The sequence below is a fragment of the Notothenia rossii genome, assembly GCF_949606895.1.
Source record: "Notothenia rossii genome assembly, chromosome: 6".
NCBI classification, from domain to species: Eukaryota; Metazoa; Chordata; class Actinopteri; order Perciformes; family Nototheniidae; genus Notothenia; species Notothenia rossii.
In genome coordinates this window covers 48,307,596-48,323,157 of record NC_136909.1, presented here as the reverse complement: position 1 = coordinate 48,323,157, position 15,562 = coordinate 48,307,596, and the positions used below count along the sequence as shown (strand labels likewise).

At 38.2% G+C, this 15,562-nt stretch overlaps 2 long non-coding RNA genes across 2 annotated transcripts; both read right to left on the bottom strand.

Annotated features, from left to right (window-relative positions):
* Positions 1-8,547: 8,547 nt before the first annotated feature.
* On the bottom strand, positions 8,548-9,478 carry LOC307044712. Its single transcript, XR_013809672.1, has 3 exons — positions 9,413-9,478; positions 8,816-8,883; positions 8,548-8,685 (listed from the first exon to the last, which is right to left on the bottom strand). It is a non-coding gene; the product is annotated as an uncharacterized lncRNA (long non-coding RNA).
* Positions 9,479-10,557: 1,079 nt separating this feature from the next.
* Positions 10,558-14,783, bottom strand: LOC307044711. The gene is made up of 3 exons (XR_013809671.1): positions 14,592-14,783; positions 13,203-13,369; positions 10,558-10,826 (listed from the first exon to the last, which is right to left on the bottom strand). It is a non-coding gene; the product is annotated as an uncharacterized lncRNA (long non-coding RNA).
* Between the last annotated feature and the right edge of the window lie 779 nt (positions 14,784-15,562).

Here is a 15,562-nt window from a genome sequence, read left to right as displayed (position 1 = left end):
TCCGCAGATCCCTTCTCACAGCGTTTATCAACCTTTTTCTTACTCAATATCAAGCCACACTTATTGTTTTTACTTCTTTATTTTAAGTGAATAATGTAGGACTTTTGTTACCGTCAGTTATGGGGAGAGTAGGGGCTCAGAATACTGAAATCGGTATTGTTTCATCGTTTTTCCCTTCTAATTTTGTATTCTTTTCTAAACCACACACTGTTATTTACTCAACAACACATAAGTATCCTTGTGTGTATTTATTTGTTTGATTAATAAACACAAGTTGGAGTCTTTCAGGACCGAGGGTCGGAGCAGCTCATTTGCTTTAGAGAATTTTACACCCGGAAGTAAGTATTCTCTCCGCTTCGCTTGACAAACCCATCCATGGACAAACCCCGTGATAGTCCTCAAGCTCTGATTGGATGTTTGAGTGTGCGCCGAGGGTTACGCCGAGCGTCGAACAGCACTTTGAAATGGGATGGAACCACGGCAGACTGTCCAAAACTGGATTTGAACGAGTCCACCCCCTCCCCCACCCCGTCCCCAGAACTACAAATGTAGTAACTGTGTAGTAACTACACACTATTTTGTGTTTCGCAACATGTTCTATGGCACGTCTCCGCTGGGAATTGTAGTTTTAAAAGACGTTTTCATATTTCCCATAATAAGAAGTTGCCAGTATTAAACTGTGTACATCCCTGGAGGTTTAGGGGATAGGAAACACTCACATTTAAAACATATAATTAATAAATGGGGGAAAATTGCTTGTGCCCATAATGGGCAGCATTAATAAATAATAAAATAATAAATATAAATATAATATATATAATATAATATAATATATATATATATATATATATATATATATATCATATAATATAAATAATAAAGCTCTTCTGACCTTAGCTGTCATGTGGGTATATATACCCACATGCCAGCTAAGGTCAGAAGAGCTTTATTTAACAGCTCGTCTTTTGTCTGTGACCTCTCCTGTTGTAAATTGATAAGCCTGAAACATGCACTTCTCAAGGTTCAGAGGCAAATTTTGCAAATATGGCAGTAGCCATCGATCATCTTAAGATAAGATATACTTTATTGATCCCAAGTTGGAAACATTTGCGTTACATCAGCATGTGTAACAGTTGTAAATATGCAGTGGTGTTTATTTGTAAATCATTTAGTATAATCACACAAATTCTGTGTTTTATATTTAATAATTCTGTGTTCTTTATTTATTGAATGTTCAACATGACAAGGTCGGAGATGAACAACTTGGGTCGCAGGTTCCTCAACAGTGCATAACAAGACTTCTACCAATATGTGTGTATACCTCCACCATTAAACTGTCATATTCTGCACATTTCTTATACTATCTACATACATCTTATAAGAGTATAATACATATGTATAATATCAGTTAAAATAAGTGCTTATACATACAGTAGTTAACATTGCAGGAAAGCAATATATTAGTACTTTGTCAGGCTTTATATTTATACCCCCAAAGATTTTTTCTTATTCAAAATAAGACCTTAACCTAAAGTATTCTTTAATGTTTAAATAAAGCCTTATTAGTTTGTCTGTCTGTGTCTCCTATTAATATCTAATAATAAAAAGTATACATTTCAATAACGTGCTTTAACCACTAGGTGTCCCTTTCTATCAGCTGTCACCATTATGGTGTAAATATACCAATATACCGATTGGATCAAATATAAAAGTCAGCCGAATTAGTATTGATACTGCAAGGAGTTGACCGTCCGTCAACATGTGACCGGTTGGGAGTGAGAACGTGTTGTGTACAGAGTTATTGCAGTGGCAGGGATGTTTTCCTGTATCGGTTACTGTGACAGCGGAGGTGTGGGGGGGGGGGGGGGGGGGGGTTATCTGTCTGTCCAGCTGCAGGTGGAGAGGATGGGTAGGGTTACCCATGATGGAACCAGAATAAGGTGTGTTGGCTTACACGCCTCTCATCGTAGTGGAAAATGTTGTCATATGCAATATGTTTGGAAAGTTTCATCATTGAAATGCGTTTGATAACACTAGGTGCTCTAGTGCCAAAGTTGTGGCCCTAAACAAATATCAACTATTCATTTGTATGGCATCCAGAGCTTCCACATTTTAGGGAATATGTTTTTGGATTTAAAATATCATCAATGTCATAAGTAATGGTTACATTAAAACCCTCCTATTGTATTTGTTTCCCCCCCCTTACTTTGGTGTTCGCTGTCAAATTTGACAGGTCCTGTTTTAACTGCTATTACATTAACACAAAAACCATGAATCATCACCAAATTTCATCAACATTGTATGTTGAGTTGGCACCTGTTGGAGATTTGGAGGATGTTTAAAACCAACCTCGTCTCCGCGTGTCGTTTGATAAGCTGGGTAAATTCGTAAAAAGGAAGGGATTAAGAAACACCAGAATGCAAGTGAAACAATAATCTTGTTTTAATGATACAAAGTAACAATACAAATACAAAGGAATCACGAAGCACTCTGCAGAGTACTCCGGGCTCAGGTTCTACCACGTGTGAGACAGGTCTCAGGAACGGCCAGTCAAAAACAAGAGCGCGAACCAAAGGAAAACACAGTGTTTCATACTAAAAACACAGGAGGAGGTGTGTGCGTGCTTTCCCCCAGAGGTCATCGTATTGGGAGAGACCAACACATGGCCTGTCGCACCCAATCAGTGCGACACAGCAGAAGAAACCCGGAAACAAAAAGTCTCTTTCAGTTTGACGAAGACCAGACACCTTTTGGTGTCTGGTACGAACCTGCTCTAAACAACAAGTTTCCTTATCTTATTTCACATATTGTAGCCAGCACACACACATTCCCTTTATGGCCCTTTGTCCCTGAGTCCATCTTCCCCCCTCAGGTTACCACACACAAGTTAAAAGTATGTTTTAAGATATAGTTGTTATAGTTGGCTAAATATACATAATCCATGTAAATCACTTTCATATCAATAATAACGAGGAACACATTACCTATGCTCTTAAGCAGTATTAGAGATGCTTTTCAAATAGTCAGACTTCACACAGGCCTAATATAGAGAACACACTCATTTGTCCTACAGCCCTTCCATTTGTTTGAGCTATTGTTCACATCTTTACTTCAAATAAAAGGTTTCACATTGTATATTTCCAGCTTCCTTTACACATACTGTTATTATTAAAACAAAGTAATTAACCACACACATCTATTGAAAACAAGTAGATTTCCCTGATAATTGACATGCTGAAAATCTTAGGAAGAATGTCCCCTCCCCCAGCTCTCTCGTCCCTGTCATAAAAGCTGCTTCCATTTCCTATAGAGTAATAAAAGATGTTTAAGCTAATTTCTCCACAATGTTTGTAGCCATTTAGTACCCGCACATGAAAGAATAAAAACAGAGGTATAGTTCAACAGTAATCATGCAGCACATATATTTACTGCAATGAAAACACATACATTTGCCCTAAGCAAATGTAACGCACCCTCTTCTTTTATGAGGGAAACATTCCAGAGTTGTTGAGCTATCCCCAAATTAGGATGTCCCCTGCTTGCATCCCTCTCTAAACACAAAGACTTCACCTCAATATATTGGGGAGGGAAAATATACTTTGTCCCTTCAAATTTAACACACATGAATATATATAAGGTGACATTAAAATGAATATACCAGATTTAACTTTCCTGCCATAACACGTTACTTTAATACTTCAAATAATTCAACTTAATCCTTAATTTCCCCCTTTTGGTCTCACCTCACGAGACCAACACACATAAGACATTTGAAACAAAACTACTGTCATTCTTTGATACTGTGTCTGTCCCCCTTCATTAAACCTTTGGGAACAGAAAACAACCTCCAATGACAGTGAAGAAACTATCAGAGTGAGAGCCTGAGTGCCAGAAAGCAGCATCCTTGCGTGTTGTTGAATCATCTTTTGTCTGCTTGGAGGGACGGGGTCGTAGCCTTTCTAACTCAGAGGGGGAGTCCAGGACCCGGGACGCATTATCCATAAGAAGTCTAGCACACTGAGATTAAATCAATCCAACCCTTTCCACTCGGTCTCTTTCTAATCATACTATCTGTCTTAGTTGCTAAATGCCATCCAAACAACACCATTAATGTCTACTAATGATATTACAAAAACTCCCTCTATAAATTGTTTCGTCCATTGTTACATATCTACCCAACCTGACTCTTTCAGGAAACCATTTTCTTCCATAAATTGAAATATGTTTCAAGCTTCACATATTTCACACACTACGAAAGAACATCTCCATACTTTCTCCAATATTTTAAATCCCACTGTTACTTAGAACAATAGTAAACCTGCAGAGCACACTGATCAGATCACAGTAATATAATTTGACTCAAGTGTAGGCCTATGTCTACTTTCCATTATACGTATTACTTTTGGTGAATATTTATTTATATTGTCTATATTCCTTGTCTATGATGTGCAAACAGTTAGAGTATAAAAATGTGTTTTTCTCAATGTATTTACACTCCACGGATTCTTGAGTTTACTCATCTCCTAGTGTTGTCGTTCCTAAAAATGTTAGCAAACACAAAACTCCCACTACAACATTTATAGATAAATTGATCTAGCAAAATGAACTATTTTCTAATTCAAAATGTGACAAAAGAACAATGATTTGTCTTTCACAAGATGGTGGTCTAACAGAATGACTCTTGACCTCATGGGGTCAAATAAATTTAGCCATGAGGCGGCTGACTTTAAAATGAACTGGGACAAAGAAACCACATGCATGTGGGTACATTATAGTTAAGACAAATACCATGAAATTCACAACGCAATGCAACGGTATCAATCAGTTCTCAAAGACTATATTTAAATAACAGCAAATCATTGTTTATTTATTTCAATATATCACACAAATCACACATTGATCTATTAATTTTCAATGTATTTCAGTCCAACTTCAGATCACTAGAGACAAAAGCAAGCAGACACCCTCCGGGGCCGCTGCTGCTCTCGAGAGGAAAAAGGGTGGGGGGAACTCTCCCAGACAAATACTGACACCCCCTTCTCTCTCACCCGCTGTAGCTCTCAGCCTCTTTAGGAAAAGGGGGCTTGTTTCAACAATTAACACTTCTGCTATCCTTTTATTCAATTTTTCTGCATGAACCCACTGTCCTCGTAAGCTCTTAACTCACGCTCCTCTCGTTGAAATTCTCCTTTCATTATGACTTCGTATCTATTCATCTGACTTAGGCTGTTTCATGTTCAATAATATATTCTATTTATTTAAAAGAAATATATCCTCCTTACTGTCTGTCCAGCTTTTAAGATGCAATATTTCTTCCAACAGAATGGGAGTTTAAACCCAACAGACTTATAACGCACCTTTTGGTTCCTATGAACCTCAGATTTGTTATTCACTTTAGCCATGGATAGAGACTAGATACCCTACTTGGCTTCCCCAGCAAGTATAACCTGTGAGGACTCCCATACCTCCACTAGGCCAGGGACTCTATACCCTTCCAGCCGTTAGAGACTCAATACCCTTCGCTGAAATAATTGCTGATTCACTTTTATATGTATAAAATATTCCCCGTACAGTCTATTCAGCTTTTATTGTCCGATGTTTATTCCAACAAGTTTAGCAAGCCTCTCAGCGCGCTTCAACACCGTCTTTCAACGATGTGACGCTGACCTGGAGTCGTAACCCAGGCTTACAGAACTCTTTATCGTGACGTTTGGCTTTATAGATTCAACCCCCACAGAACAAAGGATTAATGAGGTTCGGTCACTTCAAAATTGCTTTTTGAAGGTTGCGTTACTCTCCTTTGGATTTCACTTATAACTCAACTTCGATTCCTATGAACCTAAGAATTGTTATTCAGATTCGTCTCCTGGATGCCGTCTGAAAACGGTCACTGGACGTTCCCCAACGAGTCTTCAGCCGTCTCCTTTCTGAAAAAAGTACGGGGCCTTTCACCTTCGTCTTACATACCTCGTTGATTCACTTTTATGTTATATAACTTTCCTACCTATCTAAAATATGTATTTGTATATTCCACCGCAACAACTATGACACCGGAATATGTCTCTGACAACTCTAAAATTTAGTTTAGCCAATTAAACGGCCAGTCAAAAACAAGAGCGCGAACCAAAGGAAAACACAGTGTTTCATACTAAAAACACAGGAGGAGGAGTATGCGTGCTTTCCCCCAGAGGTCATCTTATTGGGAGAGACCAACACATGGCCTGTCGCACCCAATCAGTGCGACACAGCAGAAGAAACCCGGAAACAAAAAGTCTCTTTCAGTTTGACGAAGACCAGACACCTTTTGGTGTCTGGTACGAACCTGCTCTAAACAACAAGTTTCCTTATCTTATTTCACATATTGTAGCCAGCACACACACATCCCCTTTATGGCCCTTTGTCCCTGAGTCCATCTTCCCCCCTCAGGTTACCACACACAAGTTAAAAGTATGTTTTAAGATATAGTTGTTATAGTTGGCTAAATATACATAATCCATGTAAATCACTTTCATATCAATAATAACGAGGAACACATTACCTATGCTCTTAAGCAGTATTAGAGATGCTTTTCAAATAGTCAAACTTCACACAGGCCTAATATAGAGAACACACTCATTTGTCCTACCGCCTTTCCATTTGTTTGAGCTATCGTTCACATCTTTACTTCAAATAAAAGGTTTCACATTGTATATTTCCAGCTTCCTTTACACATACTGTTATTATTAAAACAAAGTAATTAACCACACACATCTATTTAAAACAAGTAGATTTCCCTGATAATTGACATGCTGAAAATCTTAGGAAGAATGTCCCCTCCCCCAGCTCTCTCGTCCCTGTCATAAAAGCTGCTTCCATTTCCTATAGAGTAATAAAACATGTTTAAGCTAATTTCTCCACAATGTTTGTAGCCATTTAGTACCCGCACATGAAAGAATAAAAACAGAGGTATAGTTGAACAGTAATCATGCAGCACATATATTTACTGCAATGAAAACAAATACATTTGCCCTAAGCAAATGTAACGCACCCTCTTCTTTTATGAGGGAAACATTCCAGAGTTTTGGAGCTATCCCCAAATTAGGATGTCCCCTGCTTGCATCCCTCTCTAAACACAAAGACTTCACCTCAATATATTGGGGAGGGAAAATATACTTTGACCCTTCAAATTTAACACACATGAATATATATAAGGTGACATTAAAATGAATATACCAGATTTAATTTTCCTGCCATAACACGTTACTTTAATACTTCAAATAATTCAACTTAATCCTTCACACCTCAGCTCAAAACATACAAAAACACAGAAGAATAGAAAGTTAACCCATTGAAATTATATGAGAGCAGTGCTACAAACTACAATTCCCATTAGATACGCGCCCAACAATCGTTACGAAGTACACAGAACTGACATATTTGTAGTTCTTCCGGCGTGTGTGTGTGGACTCGTTCGACTTGTCTTGCGTTGACGGCCGTATAGGCTTCATTCCCTTTCAGAAATCCGTCAATCGGGCGCGATCCGAAACCAAACGCTGTGTTTAAAAAAATATAAAATACAAATTTGCACTTTTGCCTCCTTAGCAACAGCAGTATCGTTTGTGTGGCGATCTGAGTTCGGGTACCGTATCTGTGACAAAGGGTCGCCGTGACAACGTGGTGATGAGATGTGGATAACTTTCCAGATAAAGACCATCCTGATACTCGAGTTGTGGTTTTCAATAAGTGAAAAAGAAAATTCAAAGTAATCACTACCATTTTAATATCTCAAGCATTTGTCCCCAAAAGCTTTCAAATGTAGTAGCAAAACCAGTGATCCAGATCAGGATCATTTTAATTAGGCCTATAAATAAATGATATAGTAATATTTTATTTTTAGAGCGCTTTTCTGAAACCCAAAGACGCTTTATATGCAAGCCTACCTCCAAAGCGTTATACTTTGGAAGTTAAACAAATTAGATAAGGCAGTGGATGGCAAAGTACCAGATTTCACACATGAATATGCTTAAAATAGGTTATGGTGTTCCTATCACTGACAATGAAATCATGTAGTATTTCAACTGTAATTTCCTAAAAAGTCAAATACATTTTGGTGGAGGTTTTCATCTTATTTCTAATAGAAACATTAAATATGACTCAAATGGAGCATATAAACAAGAGAACAAACGTGCAAAAACAAAACTGGTGTTCAAATAACAGATTTTATTTTTATGCATTATCCCGGAGAATTCTTCGGCTGCCAGGAATGAGCTCACTCCTTGCCACTGAAAACAGAATGGAATAATGTTACAGTTACTGGTTTCGTCTTTCCGAAAAGCATAATCCATGTGTGAAGCAAACATCTTATAACTCAATTTATATAAGTAAATGTTTAATTTACCATTTAGAAAAAGTGAACATAGAAATGAAAACAAATGTTCTAACAAACAATAAAAACAAACAAAAACACATACATTAACAACAATGAAGTTAAACATGCATTTGTTCCTACACTACTTCAGCTGCTTCAGAATAACAGCAGTGAAATATATAAGAGGACGGGTGGTAGATTTGGATGTTTTGCATTTGTTAAATATCATGTGTTTGTTCTCCAACATGGGACTACATCAGATGACATGAAGCCAAGTAACTGGAAGATATATACCATACTGGACAGGGCTCCCACTCCACCAACATTTCTGCTTTTCCCTATCAAGAGAAGAAAAATAATCTCTAATTTCGGAAAGACCAAACGCATATTAGCTATTTAGCAAACAATTGTGTTGGAAGTTCTAAATCATAAAGCACACCCTATGCATTACTTTTATTCCCGTCTAACCTTTCTCATTCTTTCTTTTATTACACTCCTGATGGGGAAAGTTTCTAGGCGAGTGTGGTAGGATTAATCTGTGAACATCAAAGCAGGTTCCACATACAGTATTAGTCATATTAGAAATAAAATAAATACAACTATGAACACTTAAGTAGCAACCAGACTTGCACGATGAAAAGTGACCACACTGTTATCACTGGTCAAAAGTTACTGTATACATCATTGAAATGGAACCAAGTTGCTCTCAGTCCTAACATGGGATGCTTGTTTGAATGGCCATACCACTGCTGAGCCTGAGATGACCAAAGAAAATACTGCACTGCTGCTTCCTTTACTGTCTAGCATTCTCATCACCACCTTATCAACTATGACTGTATGTATTTGAGTCTAATAAGACAATTAAAGCCCTTTGGATTTTTGGATAATGTATCAGTTATAGTTATTAGTCACAATATAGCATTGTTAATTCACTGAAGAAGCATCAATCACTGCGTTTACATGCACTTTGCTAAAGTACATGTCGATAGATTTATTAGAATACCTATCAATTCGACTCATGCAAATGTTTATAATCAGTCAAAATACTTAATACTGTTAATATACCTGACTTTTTCTTTTTGAGTCTAGGACCAAGTACTGTGTCCCTCACGGACCCTTTCCTGACAGCTGTGGGTTGAAGAAGAAATATTACTATATACATACAGTACACCAAGTTAAGCTTAAACTCAAGTTTCAAAATACATCCCACAAATGCAGCATCACATGATGCAATAGGTGTTAGGTACAGATATCTTTTTGTTATTGCGATTTAATTGAAGTCTAGGCTAGACTATGAAGTCTAGGTGTTTTGTTGTCTTGCCTATATAATTGACTCCATACTTTATGTGTAAGGAATAGTTTGATAAATATTAACATGTTGTGCTGTAACGTTAAATGAATTTAACTTTGGTTCAAAAACCTAAGTTTATTCCCCGTATGTTCATTATGGGACAGTGTCGTATCTAAATGCAGTTCTTGAGTATAAAGTTTAAATATGCTGCATGACGTTGTTGCATGAGTTGCTTCGAAGTTTACCCCTATGGTCAGGGATTGCTTTAGGTAGACCACAATATTAATGATATCAACCTCTTGTACAATATATGGACATGAGCCAAATCATTTTGATGTAATCGACCTACTGCCCAACGCTACAATGTAAGACCCTTTCTGTGTGTAAACCAAATCACATAGGAATTTTATTTTGTGATTTATCAAATGTAAAGTAAGCCTGCTGTTGCTTTGCATTTTTGTGTGAAAAAGGTATAACCATATAGTAACCACATGTCTGTTAAAGAATGAAAGACTGTATTTTTCTAAACGTTTAATATTTATTTATATCCGAGTACCTAAGGATATACACATACCCAAGTATCCGATTTTCTTTTCATATTTATGAAGTTGTAGGTGAAATTGTTATTTAGATTAAGCTATTGTTGTTATTATTATTTACCTATTGGAACAATCATTATTCCCAAAAATGCAAGAAGTGCAATTAGGTGTTTTGAGATATTGTAGAAGCATGACTTGTCAACAAGTTACCTTCAATAATTTTTTAGGAAAATATCAGAAAACACTCTTGACTTTTATAAATATAAAAGCTGCAAATCTCAGAGAACAAATGTCACTGTGTGTGCTGTGTGCTCTGCATGTGTGACCATTAAAGAGGGTTTCATCCCTCCGATTCTATATATCTATTTTATTACCTGGCCCCTCCGTGGTGGTAGCCTGTCTCACATCATCCCGCTGGGGCTGCTCCTCCTGCCCCACCTCTATGATGGTGCACTGATTCAAGGGGTGGGGGGGGTCTTCAGCACCTCCACCTGCACGGTGCTTGTCTCTGGCACCTGGCTCTCTGTGGTCCCTGCCTCCTGCCAGTTGTTTTTTGGTTCAGATGGGTCACAGGGTGTGAGGTTCAGCGTGACTGTCTCTTCCTCAGGATCTTCCGCAACCCCCTGGTCAGTGGAGTCCTGTGTCCAACCTGTGCAAGTTAAACAAATGTTGGTCTTGACTTGCTTAAGACAAAGAGGTTAACTCATATATCTAGAAATAAGAAATACAGCGTGCTTAAGGTATGTTTCCAGACAGGGCCAAAAATATACTCGTCATGTCATAGGACTGTGTGCAGTCAAAGTTAATAGCAGAGAAATAGTGGTATTTATCCAGGCAACCATTTATGGTTTTGTTTTTGTGATATTATTCTTCCGATTTGTATCTACATTCCATGTGATGTGTAGGCCTGTCACGATAATTAATTTTGTTGGACGATACATTTTTCTGGAAATTATTGCGATAAACGATAAAATTGTCGGCACCGTTTTAAGACCATTTTAGACATAATGATAATATATAATATTAATTCAAGTACATCCTTTCAAACATAACTTTTTATTGAACATTCAACATTGCAAATGAAATGTGAAATAATATTAAAATATATAAATTATATAATAAATAAAACAAATTAATTAAATTATAATAAATTAATTAAATCACAGAACCAAAACAATAAATTAAATAGTCAGGCTGGAAAACAGAGCTCTCTCTCTCTCATATATATATATATAAATAAATAAATAAATATATATATATATATATAAATAAATAAATAAATATATATATATATATATAAATAAATAAATAAATATGAGCACACATTATCTCACAAGCAAAAAAACCCTCCTTAAAACAACAGTGAAGTGTACAGTCCACCGTCAAAGACCCAGATGCCTCAACAGGCCATATCCAAATCTGTTTTTCTAAGTTTTCGAGCAAGGAACACCAACATGTTTGCATTGTCGGGCGGGGCTCTCCATCTCCAGCTGCCGTGTTTGCTCCCAGATGGAAAAACGGAATGGGGTGATTGTGTTTTAGGTGGTTTAAAATGCGTGGTATTGCCTGCTTTTGTCGCTACCTTTTTTAAACCAATGCGACACACCGCCCGGCTCATTCAAGTCCGTAGGTTCGCCTCGTTGATTTAGTTTGAATCCAAAATACTGCCACACCGGAGAATCGAGATGTGTAGTTAAGTTTTGTAACCAATTCCATTTCACTTTAAATTCCCCGCGAGTAAGTCACACGTTGTCTCCCGCTTGTCGCTATATTATTAATTTGGCTGCTACGCTGTTGCACGTGCACGTGGAGTGTCCTGACCTGCCTGTGTGTCAGTCCCGCCCCTCACAGCACCCCTGGCAGCCACAGCGCTCCAGGCTAAAATGCTGGTCACATCTTTATGTAAACGGCAATTTATCGAGCTCAGAAAAGTTATCGAGTCCATTTTTACTTATCGTACGATAAATCAATTTGTCGATTATCGCGACAGGCCTAGTGATGGTAGACAACATATAGACGTGTGCATGTATGTTCCCTTACATTATTTACATCCACACATTTTGTTCAGAATTTATGAGACTGACGCAAACGTGTTTTGCATAAGTGCAATCAAATAAGTAGCAAGTCGCTTTGGATAAAAACATTAATGTAAAGGGACCTCTGGATGCACTGGATAACTGCTTTTGTTTACAACCCGAGAAACATGACCTTAATACAGAACTGCCAAACTGAATATGTGGTCAACTGGGATCGTCTTCATGTATTGTGCTCTTACCATTAACCTCAAAATATTTCTCCCTTTTGAGCGTTGATAAAGGAAACCGTTTAGGAACGGTTTGCTAAAAAGAAATTGCTTAAGGGATGGCTCAAGCCTAAACATACATTTCAGTCATCAAACCTAACTACCTTGACATTAACAACTTTACAACTTTCAATTTGTATACAATGAATGCGCAAGTGGTAGCACAATACCCCAAAATGGTTTTTCAAATTCACGTAAACTTGCCTAACTATTTCCTGATAAATAACAGTTAAATGTCCACAAGTCCCCTCTGCAGAGTAAGCCATGTCTCATTAGGCAGTTTTTAAAAATGTATTTATTGTATGTACCGGTAGTTTGCTAAAATAATAAACAGTCAAACCTTGTCCATATCCCTAAATATTTTTCAATTACTTTCAACTTTTGTAATACTTTGCAGCGAAAAATAGTGAAAGTTAACCGGTAGAAAGGATGTCTGTTAGTTGTCTCACAAAAATATAGTTTGCCAAACCCAAATAAATGGCTCGAATGACTGCTTTCTGGCTGTATCAAAGGATAAATACTGGATCAAGTTGTTGTCCCACAAGATTTGGATGGATTGAAAACAGTCGCTGTAAGTTGTTGTTAACTTAACTGACTTTATTAAATGAGTTGATCCAAACTCATTCCATATAACTGTGTTGGTTATAAGGAAATGTTAAGCTCTCCATTGATACAAACATGTTGTGTACACAATACTGTGAAGATATAGTGCAAGCATCTCACCTTCACAAAGGTACTCATAAAAAGTGCCTATCTTGTCAAGGTAATCCTGGGCATAGGCGGTCAGTGTGCAGCGGGGGGGTTAGGATTTCACATTTGACGTCCTTCTTCCTGGTCTCCTTGCCAAGAAGCAGCACTGGTTTAAAGCCAATGGCATGGAGTTTCTCAAGCTGTAATGACAAAATAATATATTTACTGTTTAAAGAAATGGAAAGGAAACATCAACAACAACTATATAACTACAACTATAACATTACTGATGACTGCATCTAGTTGTATGCCATTCATAAACCTAGATGCTGAGTTAAGCTTTTGCAGAATCATGTATTTACCAGGAAGGGTTACACAGTAGAAGCAGAAAATATTTTATAGACAAACACAAAATACAAATAAATCAGTATCCTGAGTCCCAGTTCAAACCCTGATAATCTTAAAGTTAAAGTACAATAAGATACAAATGTGTGACCACTCAACAATTAACAGTTAACACTTACAATGACTATTGCATAATTAAAAATGTAACACAATCCAAGCATAACTTGACACTGTTGAAATTGAAATTGCGTGCTACGATGTAAAACGTTCCCGTATGTTGTGGCTGCAGTCGTAAGAGTAATATAGAGTTGTAACATACAATTATGTAGTCTTATTAAAGGTGGGGTAGGTAAGTTTGAAAAACCTGCTCGAGATACACTTTTTGTTATATTCCATGGAATGCTCTTAACATCCCGATAGCAATGAATATCTTAAGTGCTTTGACAAAAAATCCATAAAAAAATGTCATCTGTGGAAGCCGTAATACTGTAAAAAGCACGACCAATCATCTGAGCCGGCCCGGCTAAAGTAACTGGATGGCCTACCTGCCTGTCAGCCTTCCATCTGTGCACAAACTTATCTTGTGCCCTCATTGGTCATGTGTTGGTTTGTTCGTGTGTGTTGGAGGAGGGGCTCTATAAGGAAGTGGCAGATTTTCTCCGGTTGTGTATTTTTAAATTCGAGCGATCTCGAGCCGGTTTGTCAAACTTACATACCCTACATTTAAGGTCTAAAAGTGTGTACATAAGCAAGAATGGAACACAACATGGAAGTGAAGGAAGTGCTCTGTTTATTAAAATGTGTAGTTAAATTAAAATAGTGTCCCTTGGCTGTGAAAGTTAAGATAAGAGTAGTTTTAAAATTGAAAGAAAAGAGAATATTAAATAATACCTTTGCAATAATATCTATATTTGAAGTTGATATCAACGTGTATATTGGTTAATAAGATACAAACATCATTCAGAAATAAATGTATATAAAAACAACATTCAACTTGATCCTGGCAAACTGTGTCAGTTCTTTGGTGTCAGCTTAGTGTGTGTCCGGGCCTTAACATACAGTAAAAAGTGTACATACCAAGACAATGGCTTCATCCTTGATGGAAGCAATGTTGTGGTTCTTCTTCCGCCCTGACACCCAACCCCCTCGCTTCTCATCAAACCTCTTGAGCTTCTTCTCAAGGCGCGGCTTTTTTGGCTGCTCCTTAAGGCAATGTCCACAGATCTTCTGTGCACAAAATAAAATGTTCTGACAGAAGTGTTGGAGATTTCGAGGATGTTGAAAACCAACCTCGTCTCCGCGTGTCGTTTGATAAGCTGGGTAAATTCGTAAAAAAGGAAGGGATTAAGAAACACCAGAATGCAAGTGAAACAATAATCTTGTTTTAATGATACAAGGTAACAATACAAATACAAAGGAATCACGAAGCACTCTGCAGAGTACTCCGGGCTCAGGTTCTACCACCGTGTGAGACAGGTCTCAGGAACGGCCGGTGAAAAACAAGAGCGCGAACCAAAGGAAAACACAGGCTTTCATACTAAAACACAGGAGGAGGTGTGTGCGGGCTTTCCCCCCGAGGTCATCTTATTGGCAGAGACCAACACATGGCCTGTCGTACCCAATCAGTGCGACACAGCAGAAGAAACCCGGAAACAAGTCGTCCTTCCAAGTCGTCTGCTGTAGGGATGTCCGCGAGGTCCTTCTCCTCCAGTCCGCTGATGCCTGCTTCCAAGTCGTCTGCTGTAGGGATGTCCGCGTTGACGATAGCCAGGTCCATCCTGATGTCCTCAAAGGTCCTAGCCGGAGTGTTCCTCGCCGCACACTGGCTCCAGTAGTACCAGATGTCCCTCTTTGCTCCTCGGCGGACGGCATGAGATGTGCTCTGGGTCACTCTTTAGAGGCCGGAGAACCTGGGGTTGAGTCACGTAGGCCTGACGAACTCCGCTGTGTCGGCCTCCTGCTCCTCGGGTCCCCCTTTTGGCGTCAGCAACCTGTGTGGAGAAATCTGATACCCACCCCTCAAGTCTACGCTCAGTGCTTCTGGGCCC